Source organism: Balaenoptera borealis, assembly GCF_965194805.1.
Source record: "Balaenoptera borealis genome assembly, chromosome: 1".
NCBI lineage: Eukaryota > Metazoa > Chordata > Mammalia > Artiodactyla > Balaenopteridae > Balaenoptera > Balaenoptera borealis.
In genome coordinates, this window is record NC_138860.1 from 129,378,787 (window position 1) to 129,393,702 (window position 14,916).

The window sequence follows — 14,916 nt, forward strand, 5'->3', positions numbered from 1 at the left end:
GACATTTATTGAATACTACATCCAACAACTGCAGAATACACATTCTTTTTTTTTTTTTTTAATTTATTTATTTATTTTTTTATATTTATTTTTGGCTGTGTTGGGTCTTCGTTTCTGTGAGAGGGCTTTCTCTAGTTGCGGCAAGTGGGGGCCACTCTTCATCGCGGTGCGCAGGCCTCTCACTATCGCGGCCTCTCTTGTTGCGGAGCACAGGCTCCAGACGCGCAGGCTCAGTAGTTGTGGCTCACGGGCCCAGTTGCTCCGCGGCATGTGGGATCTTCCCAGACCAGGGCTCGAACCCGTGTCCCCTGCATTGGCAGGCAGATTCTCAACCACTGTGCCACCAGGGAAGCCCAGAATACACATTCTTTTCAAGTGCATGCGATAAATTCATTAAGAAAATCATTGTACCATAAACAAGCCTCAATAAATTTTAAAGGATCAGAATTATATGGACTGTATCCTCTGACAATAAATCAATTATTTATAAATAGTATTAATAATCTAGGAAAACCTCAAATATGTTGCAAGTAAACAACATATTTCTAAATGATTCATGAGTCAAAGAGAAAATTATAAGGGAAATTACAGTATGTTTTGTACTGATGACAACAAAAAATACAACATATCAAAATTTGTTGGATGTAGCTAAAGCTGTACTGAGAGGAAAGCATCACTTTAAATTCTTATTTTAGATAAGAATATCTAAAATTGGTGACCTAAATTTCCCCTGTAAGAGGTCAGATGAAGATCAACAAAGTAAGCCAAAAGAATAGAATGAAGGAAGCAATAAAGAAAAATAGTCAACAGAATGAAAGTAGATAATAGAAAATATTAACAGACCCAAAATGTGATTCTTTGAAAAGATCAGCAAAATTGACAACCCTGTATCTAAAATGATCAAGATAAAAGAGAACACAATTTATCAATATTAGGAATGAAAAGGGAATTATTACCATAAGTCTGCAGACATTAAAAGAATACTATGAATAACTTCCTGGCAACAAAATTGATCACTTAAATAAAATGTTCTTGAATGATCAACTTACTAATATTGACATAAGAAAAAAACCAGGAGAATTTAAATGGACTTATATTTATTTTAAAAATCGAGTTTGTTACCAAAACTCTTCCCCAAGAGAAAATTTCAGGCCCAAGTTGGTTTCACTGGTGAATTCTCTGAAACACTTAAAGGACTAATAACTGCAGTCTTACATAACATTTCAATAAACAGAGAATGAAGAATCCTGCCCAGCTCATTTTATAAGGCCATCCTAATACCAAAATCTGACAAAGATATTCCCAAAAACTGAAATTTATAGACCAACTTTCTTCAATAATATAGATATAAAAATTCTTAACAAAATATTAGCAAAGCAAATACAGCAATATATTTAAAAAGTTAAGACATGGTGATCAGGTTGGGTTATCTCAGAAGGAATGCAAAGTTGGTTTGACATATAAAAATTAGTCAATGTAGTTAATCATTTTAACAGACCAAAGGAGGAAAAAGCCCACGTGATTACTTCAATATTTTCAGGAAAAGCATTAACATTCATAGTAAAAACTCTCAGAAAAATAGGAACAGTAGGGAACTTTCTTAAACTGATACAGGGCATTTCCACCCCCCCCGAAACTGTAGACAAATAAGGATGCTCACTTTCAACATTTCTTTTAAACATTGTACTAGAGACACCAGCTTTGTAATAAGTCAAGAAAAGGATTGAGAAGACATAAAGATCAGAAAGGAAAACATACAGTTGTTCTTATTTGCAGTTGATATGTTATTTATGTAGAAAATTCTTGGAACTCTACAGAGCAGTTGCTAGAACTAATAAGTGAATTTAGCAGTTTCAAAGGATATTAGATTAGTATACAAAAAGTATTCTTATATACTGACAGCAAATAATTGGAAATGAAATTTATAAAATTTTATTTAAATAATGCCAAAAACAATGTACAATAAAAGATGTCCAAGTCCTGTATATGAAAACACACAAAACACATTGCTGGGAGAAATGAAAGAAGACCTATGTAAGTGGAGAAATATACCATATTTGTGAATTGGAAGACTTGATAACATTGCAGATCATCTCAAATTGATCTATAGATTCAATGCAATCCCAATCAAAATTTTACCAGCTTTGTTGTAGAAGTGGACTCTCTGATTCTAAATTCGTATGAAAGTACAAAGAACCTAGAATAACCAAAACAATTTTTTAAAGTAAGAATAAAGTTCTACCTGATTTCAAGAGTTTCTACAGTACTGTTAAATAAAATTTTCTGTGGTAATGGACGTGTTCTATAGTTATGTGCTGTCCTATATAGCAGTCACTGGTTTCATGTGGCTGTTAAGCACTTGAAACAAGGCTCTTGCACCTAAAAAACTGAAATTCTAATTTTATTTTATTTTATTTAATTAATTTAAATTTAAATAGCCAAGTTAGTGGTTACTGTTTCAAACATTTAAAGGACTAATAACTGTACTGACATACTGTAAGGCTACCTTAATCAAGACAGTTTGGTATTATCAAAGAGAAAGACTTACAGATCAAAAGAAGAGATGGAAGTCTAGAAATAGATCCATGCGTATATAGTCAACTGATTTTCTACAAAGGAGCCAGGGCAATTCAATGGAGAAAACAAAAGCCTCTTCAACAAATGTTAGTGGATCAACTCAATATCTTCATGAGAAAAAAGGAATATAGATCTAAAGCTCTAGAGTTTCTAGAAAAAACATAGGAGAGAAAATCTTCATGCTCTGGCATATGCAAAGGTTTCTTAGATAAAACAAAAGCACAAAACATAAAAGAAAAAAATGATAAATTGGAGTTCATCGGAATGAAAAATATTTGCTCATTGAAAAACATCATTAAGAAAACAAAAAGGCCCACGGAGCCACTTCCCACGCTGGTCTGGGCGTCCGTGGAAGGGGCTGCACGCTGGGGAGGTATCCAGAGCCAGAAGCGTGGGGCCCTGGGACCCCAAGAAGGAGGCGAGTGGCACTAGGGCAGGACTTGGATGTGAGCCTGTGTCGGTCAGGGTCCTGGAATCAATCAGAAGGCTTATCCAAACGAGGCTCCATCATGGAGAACGGGGTGAGCTCGTCCAGCACCGCCGACAAGTCCCAGAAGCAGCCCCTGACCCCCAGCTTCCGGAGCCCGGCCAACAGCGTGGGGCTGGACGAAGGGGTCTCGGCGGGCCTGGCGGGAGCCGGAGAGACCCTGAAGCAGGAGTGTGACTCCCTGGGCCCCCAGATGGCGAGCAGCACCACCTCCAAGCCGTCGTCGTCCTCGTCGGGGCCCGGGGCGCCGCGGTGGCCGGGACAGCCGGGGCCGGGCTGCCGGGGCGCGCACGCCGCGCTGCCCCCGGTCGTGATCCTGTCCAAGGCGGCCTACAGCCTCCTGGGCTCGCGGCGGGGCGGCAAGCTGCCGGCGTCCGCGGCCCTGCTGCCGCACCCCGACGTGGCCTGGGCCAGCCCCCTGGGGCCGCTGCCGCCCGGGCACGCGAGCGCCGAGGAGCAGTCCCTCTACTACCGCCGCTGGACCGCGGCGCGGCCGCACCACGCCGACCACGGCAACCAGCCCGACCCTGCCTCGGGCGCGCGGCCCTGCCATCCCCGCCGCCTGCTGCTGACCGGGCCCCCGCAGGTGGGGAAGACTGGCTCCTACTTGCAGTTCCTGAGGATCCTCTTCCGCATGCTCATCAGGCTCCTGGAGGTGGACGTGTACGACGAGGCAGAGATCAACACCGCTGAGCTGTACAAGACCCCCAGGCCCACCACAGAGGGGACTGAAACACCCTGGGCTGCATGGAGCGGACTGGGCCCCAGGGGCAAGGGCAGAGCCAAGCAGACGAGGAGTGAAGGGCCGTCATCCGCTGACTCTCCCCCAGGCTCCTTGGCACTGCAGGAGAGTGATGCCTTTACTTTTCGCCTCAGATCCTGCTACAGGGCCTAAAGCTGTGAGAGTCAAACCTGGCCTTTGTAACGAGAAGCACTGTTAGTTTGGCTTTATTCCTTCACCCTCATTTTAGTGCAGGTGAATGCAGTGGTGCTCTGGAGAGACACAGGGACGCCTTTTTTTAAAACTAGAATAAGCTTTAACTTTTAAATAAAATGCATACTTTTAAAATAAAACTTAAAAAAAAAAAAAAGAAAAGAAAACAAAAAGGCAAACCACAAACTGGTAGAACCAATAAACATGGGGAAAATATTTGAACAATACTTTACCAACAAAGCAAAATAATAATACTAATATCTACTTTACAAACACTTATGTGCCAGACACTGTTTTAAGTGCTTCACCTTTATTAATGTATTTAACACATTTAATAAGGTATGTGAGAGCACAGGCTCCAAAGTAGAAATGCTTAGATTCACATTTTAGATCTACTCTTTACTAGCTTTGTAACCTTGGGTAAGTTTCTGAGTTACTCAGTTGTACAGATTCCTCATTAATAAATGAGGAAAATAATAGTACCTACCTCACAGGGTTGTTAAGAGGATTGTCACAAAATATATAAAGTGCTTAGAATGATGCTTAGCATGTAGTATGAGCTCAGTAATGTAAGCTGTTACTATTTTCTTTGGAAGAAGGCAATGCTCTATAAAACCTGGGATGAACATCAGTGCTTTCATTTACTTATTTGGAAAACAGGTATACATTAATATCAGTCCTAACTCATAAGGTTGTCATTCATTTATTCACTCATTCATTCAAGAAACATTTACTTAGCACCAGCTATTTGCAAGCACTATGCTAGATAATGAGGATATAGTGGTGAATGAGATACATGAAGTCCCTGCCTTTGTGAGGGATATGGACAACAGACAATAAACAGTAAACATGTAAACAAATAAAGATATATAATTTAGGGTTTACTGAAAAAAAAAAAGAAGGGTAAGAGCACGTGAAGTGACTGGGAGGTACTAGCATAGCTAGAGGATGCCCCTGTGAGGAGACAGCATTTAAACAGAGATATGAATGAAGTAAAGGAGTGAACCATGCCAGAAACTGGTATAAATGCATTCTAGGCAGAGGAGACACCAGTATAAAGGCCCTAAAGTGGGAACAAGCTTCCAGAGTTTCAGGGACAGAAAGAAAGCCAATGTGTCTAGTGAAACACAGAGAGGTGGTAAGAGGCGATGTCAGAGAGGTAAACAGACCAGATAATATAAGGACTTGAAGGATGTTTTTTCTAAGTGTGGTCAGTTCCATGTATGGTTGCACCATTATCTTATATATAGTATTAAAAAGAATTTCATTGAGAGTAGAATGCAAGGAGACTAGAGTAGAAGCAGGTAGACCTGTTAGGAGGCTTCTGCAGTAATCCAGTTGAGAGGTGATGGTGGCTTTGAATAAATACTGTGTTAACAATGGAAATGAAGAGAAAAGATGAAATGGACATATAGTTTAAAGGTATAGTCAGCAGAACACAATGAGAATTAGGTATAGGGTGTGAGAGAAGATGGGGAATCTAGAATTCTCTTCACTTTTCACCTGAGAAACTGGACTTATGTTGATGCCATTTCCCATGAAGAAGATGGGAAAAGAACAGGCTGGAGTGAATGGTCAAAAGTTCTGTTTGGACATCAATTTTGAGATGCCTACCAGACATCAAAATAGAAATGTAAATGTCTATTTCAGTAGCCAGGAAAAAATGATGATAACTTTGACTAGGAAGCTATGGTGGTGGTGATGGTGGTAGTGAACTTGTGAGAAATAGACTAACTAGAGGCATTTTTAGAAGCTGATAAACATTGGTGATATATTAGGTGCGGATACTGAGATGTCATCAATAATACCGGTTTCTGGCTTGCACAGCTAGATGGATGGTGGTGCTTTTGAATGCAGAAGGGCAAGATTTGGAGGAAGATCATGAATTCCATATTGTATATTTAAAGCTTAAAATACTTGTGAGACACCCAAGATGTGATGTCAAGCAAGCAGTTACTTGTGTAGGTGGTTCTGAAGATGTAAATTTGGGTATCGCTGGAATGTACAAGGTAATTGAAACCATGGTTAAAAAAAAAAAAAAAGTGATCATCTAGGGACAGAATATAAAATTACAAGAGAAAGGGACCTAAGACTGAGCCTGGAGGGATTTCAGGATTAAAGATTAGCTAAAGTAGACTTAACCTGGAAAAGAGGATGCTGAGAGGCCCAATTCATGTGGAAGTATTTTACAATTTGTAGAGGTCCAGGCAAATGATAGTTTTAATAATTAACTTAGGCCAATACCTCTCATAAGAGTGCCCCCAGATGTAAGCTGATTGAATCAAGGGACACTTAAAACCCCAGGATAAATGATGATATGTTTTCCTTGAACATGAATTTTACTCAAGGGTAAGTAATTTTAGGTATTATTTCTATACAGAAACAAACAGGTCTCTATTATGGAGTAAAATGGAAAAATCAATTAAAGATTACAACATAAGACTTCTAAAAAATTTCATACTTGACATAGGATACCTCTGGTTATATCCTCAGAAATTCCTTCCACTGCATACCTCTTCCTCCTCTCTTGTGCTCATAATAAGAGTGTTCGGTGGGAACATTTGAGAAACACTGATAAATTAGAGGCAAAGAGTCTTCATGGCAATGAAGAAGTCTTTCATCACTATCAGGCCTACGTGATAGCAAACAAAAAGGGTACTGTTGAAAAGACACTGTTTTTTAAAATTTATAATTAAAAAAGTAACTATAAAAACATTCAAGCAATAGATAAAAAAGTGCAGAGGAAAGCCAAAATAAAAAATTCTTATCATTCAGAAATCACCAAAGTTAATGCTATGTAAATATTATTTCTGACAACTCTCTTTGCAAATATACCAATAGTAGGGTAGATATTTAAAGGTAATTATTTTAAGGGATGATGCTATAGACTAAATTTTGTCCCCTCAAAATTCATATGTTGAAGCCTTAACCCCCAAGGGTATCTGTATCTGGAGACAGGATCTTTAGGAGGTACTTAAGGTTAAATGAAGTCATGAGGGTTGGGCCCTTATCTGTTAGGACTGTGTCCTTATGAGAAGAGGAAGGTCTCTCTCTCCCACTCTCTTTCTCTCTCTCTCTCCTTCCTCCTTGCTCTTGCACTCTCTGTCATGTGAACATAAGTGAGAAGATGGCCATCTATAAGCCAGAAAGACACCCCTCATCAGAGAGCAACTGTGCTGGAATCCTGATCTTGACTTTCCAGCCTCCACAACTGCAAGTAAGAAAATTTCAGGTACTTGTTATGACAGCCTGAGCTACTAAGACAGGTGAGATGATATATACTTAGAAAACTTTTTATGAAAAGTATAAATTTAATTTTATCTGAATTTAAGAGGAAAAAAGGAAGCACACTGAGATGGAAAGGAATTTTTGAAGGTCCTAGAGAAGGAATTACCTGTTTCTCAATACACAGAGTTAAATTGTACAAGTTTACACTCCCTTCACAAGGAAATGAGAATTCACATTTCACTACGCCCTTGCCAAAAATGAGTATGATATTTTTTTAAATTGCAATTTTCTTCAGTGAAATACTGTATTCTGTCATAATTTGCATTTCTTTGATTCTTGGAGATATATCCCATTTTTCATTTTGGGGATTATATTTTCTCTTTCAAATATTATATGCACTCTATTTTCTCTGTTTTGTTATATTGGGGTGTTAGAAATATGTAAACTAAAGTGATGAAGGAATTGGAAAACCTCCTTTCAGCAGCCATGATAATAATTATTTCCAGCAAGAATCATTAGTGGATGCTAAAATTGCCCTCTACTAAACAAAGCTGCCTTGCCCAAGGTTACCCTCTCCCAAGGGACAGTCCCCATCCAAAAGCCAGGAGAGTGTGTATGGGACTGGATTTTGAGGATGCTGAATCAAGAAGATAGAATATAAAATTGGAGAAAAGAGAGTTTATCAGCATGAGAGCATTTTCCCAACACACGGGATTTACTGACCTGGCAAGGACTCCAGGAGACAACACTAGTATGCTTCTAGAATGGTTGTTGAAAGCTTGGAAAAAGTGATAGCTCATACTAAATGAAGGAGAAGTGCCTAGAATTGCCATGGCAGATGGTGACAGAAGGGATTAAAAGGCTCAGAGGTGAGCAGCTAAAGCACTAGTCAACTGTGTTTAGATGGTGGATACCTTGTCAAAGCAATAAGGTGAAGGGGACCTTAGGATCATTGAGAAGATCAGTGGTGGCTGTCTGCTGCAATCCTGGGCTATTCTAGAACTGGGTGCCCTAGTGGCAATGAGTATGAAAGGATTCTGAAATAACAGAGGCAAAAATGGCAGCATGTAACCAGCAGAAGCAAAATGAGTAGAATAATCATAATGAGTAGCAGTTTCAGAGTGACAGCCAAGGGCCCTGACCCGCATAGAGCTGTAAAGATAGTTAACAGAACACAGTATTCCTACAGGCAAGATAGTGGGCAGCCAATAAGGATATGCTTAATTTATTTAACCAAAAGAAATGAAGCTGGATGATCAGAGGCTGAGGGCCCTAGCCCTAACTCATGATGCATGATTTTGACCTGAACTAGGCAATTTTCAGAGTTGCCTAAAAAAGATGCACTGTCACCTTGAGGAAGGATCCTAGGACAGCATGACAAGTGTTTATAGTAATGATTTCCCGTATCCTTCTCCAAAGTGACTTAGGGACTTTTACTTAGGTGAGCATACACTGGGGAAAAGGGAATACTCATTTGGAGAACATTTGGACGTTGAAAAAAGTGTTGCAATAGCCCCTGCCATTAGAGTCAGTGGGGGCCAGTAATAAATGGAATCCTAATATTGGTCTCACTCACAGTGGACCCACTGTGTTCAGGACCCAAACCCATCCAGTGGCCAGCTCCCCAGGCCTTAAGTGTATAATTGAAATGAACATGCTTGGTAATTGGCAGAACTCTCCCATGGGTTCCTCCTCCCCTTGGATAAGTAATGAAAAGTATTGTCATAATCTGGGTTGGATTTTTAATGTCCTGAAAAAGTATAAAGTAATTTTGGAAAAAATGACATTATTATGATATTCTTCCTTCAGTTCCCAGTGAGGTAAATATGCCTTTCCAATTTTTTAGTTTCTTTTATGTTTCAGTAGATGTGGTTTCCTACATATAAATATCACATTTCTTGAGAAAGTTATTTCTAAATGTCTTACAGATTTAATTGCCACTGTGAATAGGAACATTTATTACATTTTCTGAATGTTGCTGGTTTCTGAACAGCTATCCAGCTGCCATTCTAATTCCTTAATCCAGGATGAGGATTGTCACGTCTGTGATTCAGAAAAACACTGTGGAGGAACATACATAAGGACAAAGCAACCAATTCAACTAATTATTCAACAAAATTTATTGAAGAATTGAACTAGGTGATTTGTAGGTATACAAAGATGAAAATATGGGGTGTGCTCAAGAAGCTTATCAGTTTGTAAGAGATAAATCTTCATATCAATAATAATAATAACAATAACAACAATCACAACAAGAAAGGTAAGGAATTATTAGAGCAAGAAGAAAAGGGAGAGAGGGAGGAAGGGAGAGTGAAAAAGAGGGACAAAGGGAGGGAGAGAGGGAGGGAGAATGATGGGAATTGGAGGAGATGGAGTTGTCTTCCAAATGGTGGAATTGCAGATGGTATCCGTGCGCAGGACTCACTGTCAGCCTTGGATAAGAGGTTCTCTTTCCCCTGATATAAAGAGGAGGGGTGCAAGGATGAATTCAGGAAAAATAAAGAATAGCAAGAGACATTCTTAGTGGTTGTCAAAAGATGGAAACTGAAGAAATTCACCATAGTTACCTTATTCTCTGTAAAGTAATATGCAAGGTCATCTATAGATAGTGGATATTGGGGTTTAAGAAGAAAAGAAGAGGTTTATAAATTGGTAACAAGGAAGGTAGTATTGAGAATAAAAAAAGATGAGAGGGACTTCCCTGGTGGCACAGTGGTTAAGAATCTGCCTGCCAATGCAGGGGACACGGGTTGGAGCCTTGGTCTGGGAAAATCCCACATGCCTCAGAGCAACTAAGCCCATGCACACAACTACTGACGGGAGCCACAACTACTGAGCCGGCGCGCCTAGAGCCCGTGCTCTGCAACACAAGAAGCCACAGCAATGAGAAGCCCGCACTCTGCAACGAAGAGTAGCCCCCATTTGCTGCAGCTAGAGAAAGCCTGTGCGCAGCAATGAAGACTCAACGCAGCCAAAAATAAATAAATAAATTTAAAGAAAAAAAAGATAAGAAAGATAAGAAAGGATTTCAGTAAGTGTGATCTACTACTGAACACCCACATCAGAATCACCTGTGATGTCTGGTAAAAATGTAGAGTTCCCAGTCCCACTCTAAACCAAGTGTTCAGGAAACGTTAGATAACTTGAATTTGTATGTGAAACATTCAGTTAATCTGAATTTTATATTAAGACCAAGGAATAAGAAACAAAAGCGGTCTTTAACACTATTGGCCAATAATAAAAATATACTTAATATTGTGATAAAGGCCAGTTAATGACTTGTGGGAAGGTGACAAAAAGTGGAGGGGGGGAATAAGAAGATAATGAAGTTAAGGAAAGAGTGAGAGAAGCAGAAAAAAAGTGACAAAAGAGAAAAATAGGAGAAAATGAAAGAGATACAAGATAAAAGAAATTAGAAGCAGAAAGGGAAAAGAGGTATTGGGTTGGTCAAAAAGTTCGTTTGGGTTTTTCCGTAAGATGTTATGGAAAAACCTGAATGAACTTCTTGGCCATCCCAGTACATATTTACACAGGAAGAAATAAAAATGTGAGAAGGGGCTAAGTAGATTTTGGGGTTAGTATTAGTATAGCTTGCTTTTAAATTTAGCCTTCAGTATAAATTATCACATTGTTTCCACCTTCTTTGAATTCTGATTAGCAACTTTGCTACTCTTTCTCACAGTTAGGAATTTCAGCTAGCAATGTGTTGGCTAAACTGAGTTTCTCAGGGGAGGATGTTTTTCTACAGGTTTTTTTTTTTTTTGCCACAGGATGGCAAAATTGTACCCAGATCTGATACTCTTGGAGCTCTCCTATTCTAGATTAATTTCTAGCCCTCAGGGCTCAAATAACAGGGAAGACTGGAAAAATCGAACATAGAGCTGTAGACGGTTATCATGGTTAGTAACCTAACCCTTGGTCACATACAAATCATCAGGTCAGTACTTTTCCTGTTGTTATGTAATTACTCATTACCTGGGTAACCAGTCAACTAACTTTCTCTAATCTGGATGCTGGATCCCTAAATATATCCTCACACCTGATTTATATTCCTCTATAGAATAAATTGAAACTAAAACTCTTCATGATTAAGGAGCCCTCCTGTGTTCGATCTGTAGCCTATTACTGGTTGATGCTCATCACAGAGAACTTAGTGCTTAGTTGACCGATGGAATGGTGACTTTCTTGCAGATTCCTAAGTGAGGGTTTGAAGAGCAGAAGTGAAAACTATGAGGAAGCATTATACCTTCAGGCACTAAAATTTGATAAAAATAAAACTGTGTATTTTTGTGATGGGCTTCATGGAGTTGAGTGAGGTTTGAAGAGGCACCTGTTGGAATAGAAAGAGGAATTTCTTTCAGCAAGAGCTATGTAAGGCCAGTGGCCTCTGCATACTTCATAGTCATCTCAACACTCTTACCCCCACTGTCTCCGTGACCAACAAGACATTCCCCTCCTGCCCTAAACCGTCACATCACGGTGTTCTTTCATGAATTTTCTTCTTTATTTTTATTCTCACTTGATAAAGATGCCTCAAATGGAATGGCAAAGATAATGCATTTCTTTTTTTCCCAGAGATGGCTCCTTAACAGCCCCTGATCAATGTACTCTGTTAAAAGTTTGTTTTTAGATAGAAGAAATACTAAGCTGTTGCTATAACTTCATGGAGGACAGCAGTCTTGGACAGAGCTAGATTAATTTCTTTTAAATGAGTCCTAATTGTGTATTGCTATAAAGTTTCTGAGGGAGGACAGTTTGAAATTGTATCAGTATCTTCAGGTCACATTGTATGCAACAATAAAGCTTAAAAATAATATGAAACCATAAAAGCATGCATATGCTTTGGGCTATCAACTCTCATTCTGAATAGCTATCCAAAGAAAACTGGGATACTACTAATGACTGCTATGTGTTTACCAATCCTGTATCTCTTTCTTCCAGGGCACGTATCTCTTAGTCTCCTTTGCAGTTAGGTAGAGTCATGTGACTAAGTTCTGGCTAATGAAATGTGGGAAAAAGTGATGTACACCACTTCAAGACCTGAACTATAATGAAATCTTTCCTACAACCCTTCAGGCTCTCTCTCTCTTTCTCTATGTGGCTAAATGCTGAAGAGAATGGGGTTCTAGAAAATGACTGAGCTGCATGGTGAAAGGCACCTGGGTCTGGACTAACTACATGAAACAAAGTTCCCCTGCCAACTCACATGAAAATTCAGTTCTAGTAAGCCACTGAAGTGTTTCATTTGTTTATTACTGCATTTAGCCTACTTTCACAAATACACATACTACCAACACTTCACAACATTGAGGAGGAGTGCATAAAGATTAGAAAGTAGAAATAAAATGGTTAATTTTTGCTGGTGTGATAGCCTGTAAAGAATATCCAAGAGAGCTGACAAAAAATATTAGAGAATTGACAAGGTATTAGAAACAATAGCAGAGTTTAGTTATATTGCTGGCAACAAGATGAGTATTCAAAATTCATTTATGTAACATCTATACTCAAGCATCAAATAATAAAATGAAATTATAAAAAAGGTACTATTTATGATACCAATAAAACCTGTATGGTACTCAAGCATGAATCTAAAAAAGATGTAAAAGAAAGACTTATATGGAGAAAAATTAGAAAAGATGACCCAAATAGTTAGAGAAATATGCCACGTGTGTTAGTCAGGGTTCTCTAGAGAAACAGAACCAATAGGATATATATATGTAAACATATATTATAAGGAATTGGCTCCACAATTATGGAAGGGGCAAATCCCAAGATCTGCAGAGTGCGTTGGCAAGCTGGAGACCCAGGATAGCTTGATGGTTGAGATCCAGTCCAAAGGTCGGCAAGCTCAAAACCCAGGAAGAGCTAATGTTCAGGTTGAGTCTGACGGCAGGAAAAAAAAAATTGATGTCCTAGTTTGAAGGCAGTCAGGTAGGAAAGAATTCTTTCTTACTCAGAGGAGGGTCAGACTTTTTGTTCTATTCAGGCCTTCAACTGATTGGATGAGGCTTACCCACACTAGTGGGAGCAATTGCTTAAGTCTACCAATTTAAATGTTAATCTCATCCAAAAGCACCCTCACAGAAACACTCAGAATAAAGTTTGCCCAGATATCTGGGCACTCTGTGGCCCAGCCAATTTGACACAAAATTAACACCACTCCGTGTTTAAAGGTAGTCATGAAAATGGCAATTCTTGCCAAACTGGCTAGAATGTATCAATACAATTCTTTCCAAAATTCCATTTTCCACACAATTTGATAAATTCTTTCTAAAATTCAAGTAGAAGAGTGAAGGGCCAAAAATAACCAAGATAAGCTTTAAAAAAGGAAAACAGTAGAAGAGAATTGTTCTTACACTTGTATTAGTTTTCTATGGCTGCTATAACAAATTACCACAAAATTCATGGCTTAAAATAACTCAAATTTATTTTCTTACATTCCTGCAGATTAGAACCAACTCAGTTATCACTGGGCTAAAATCAAGGTGTCAGCAGGGCTGACATATATTCATTCACATATTCATTGCTAGAGGCTCTAGAGAAATTACCATCTTCCTCTCACTTTGATCTCAGTAGGTAAAAGTTCTCCCCTTTGAGAATTTGTGGGTTAGATTGGGCCCACCTGAATAATCCAGGATAATCTCCCCATATCAAGGTCCTTAATTTAATCATATCTGTCAAGTTCCTTTTGCCATACACGGGAACATATTCACAGGTTCCAGGGATTAGTATGTGAGCATCTTTCAGGAGCCATTTTTCTGCCTATCACACCACTTACCAAATTTAGAATTATATTATGAGACAGTGTGGCATTGGTATAGGTCTATAAGGATAAAGACGTAGAAAGAGAACCATGAATATTTTAGAAGGTTAGGCCTTTAGCTTTTCATAGAAGCATTTGTCCTTCTATGAGAAAGGAGACTTGCAGATAATAGGGTTAAAGATAAGTTATCCAGTACTTGGCACAGGGACATGCTAAAAACAGATTCCCATATTATATTTTATGCAGAAATAAAATTTTAAAAAAATATAAAAGGAGAAACTAAATCTTTTAAAAGAAAACATTAGAGAATAATTAGAGAGTATCTTCATGGCAGTTTTTAAAGGAAGCATTTCTTTAACAGGATACAAACAGCGAAAACCATAAAAGACAGGTTCGATAAATTTGAGCACTTTAAAATTAAAGCAATTTTCGTGAAAAAAGACATCATAAGTAAAGACACAGACAGGGACATATTTTGCAACCTGTATCTTAAAAACGAGTAAGAAGAAAAAAAAAGAAAAAGAGAAAAATTGGTAAAGGATATAAACAGACAATTCACGGAAGTGTAAACAGTCAATAAAAATATAAAAATATTCTCAAATCATTAGTAGTCAATGATTTAAGAATATTCTCAAAGGTATTCTTAAAATCAAAATCTCAGTGAGGTATAATTTCACAACCATTAAATTGACAAAAATTAATTAGTGGGTTGACATCGAGGGTTAGCGATGATGTAAGGAAACAGCAATTCTTATTTATTGCTAATGGTAGGGTAAGCTGTTACAACAATTTTAGAAAGCAACTTGATAATACCTGATAAGTTTGAAGATGATCATTCCATAGGATCTAGCAATGTGACTCCTAGATTTCTTCTTTAGGAAAACTCTCTTATATATGCTCAGGGGTACATGTACAAAAATGTTCATC

At 38.5% G+C, this 14,916-nt stretch overlaps 1 long non-coding RNA gene across 1 annotated transcript; it reads left to right on the forward strand.

The window, feature by feature from the left end:
* The first annotated feature begins 360 nt into the window (after positions 1-360).
* On the forward strand, positions 361-6,053 carry LOC309611561. The gene is made up of 2 exons (XR_014234593.1): positions 361-2,888; positions 4,173-6,053. It is a non-coding gene; the product is annotated as an uncharacterized lncRNA (long non-coding RNA).
* The last annotated feature ends 8,863 nt before the right edge of the window (positions 6,054-14,916 follow it).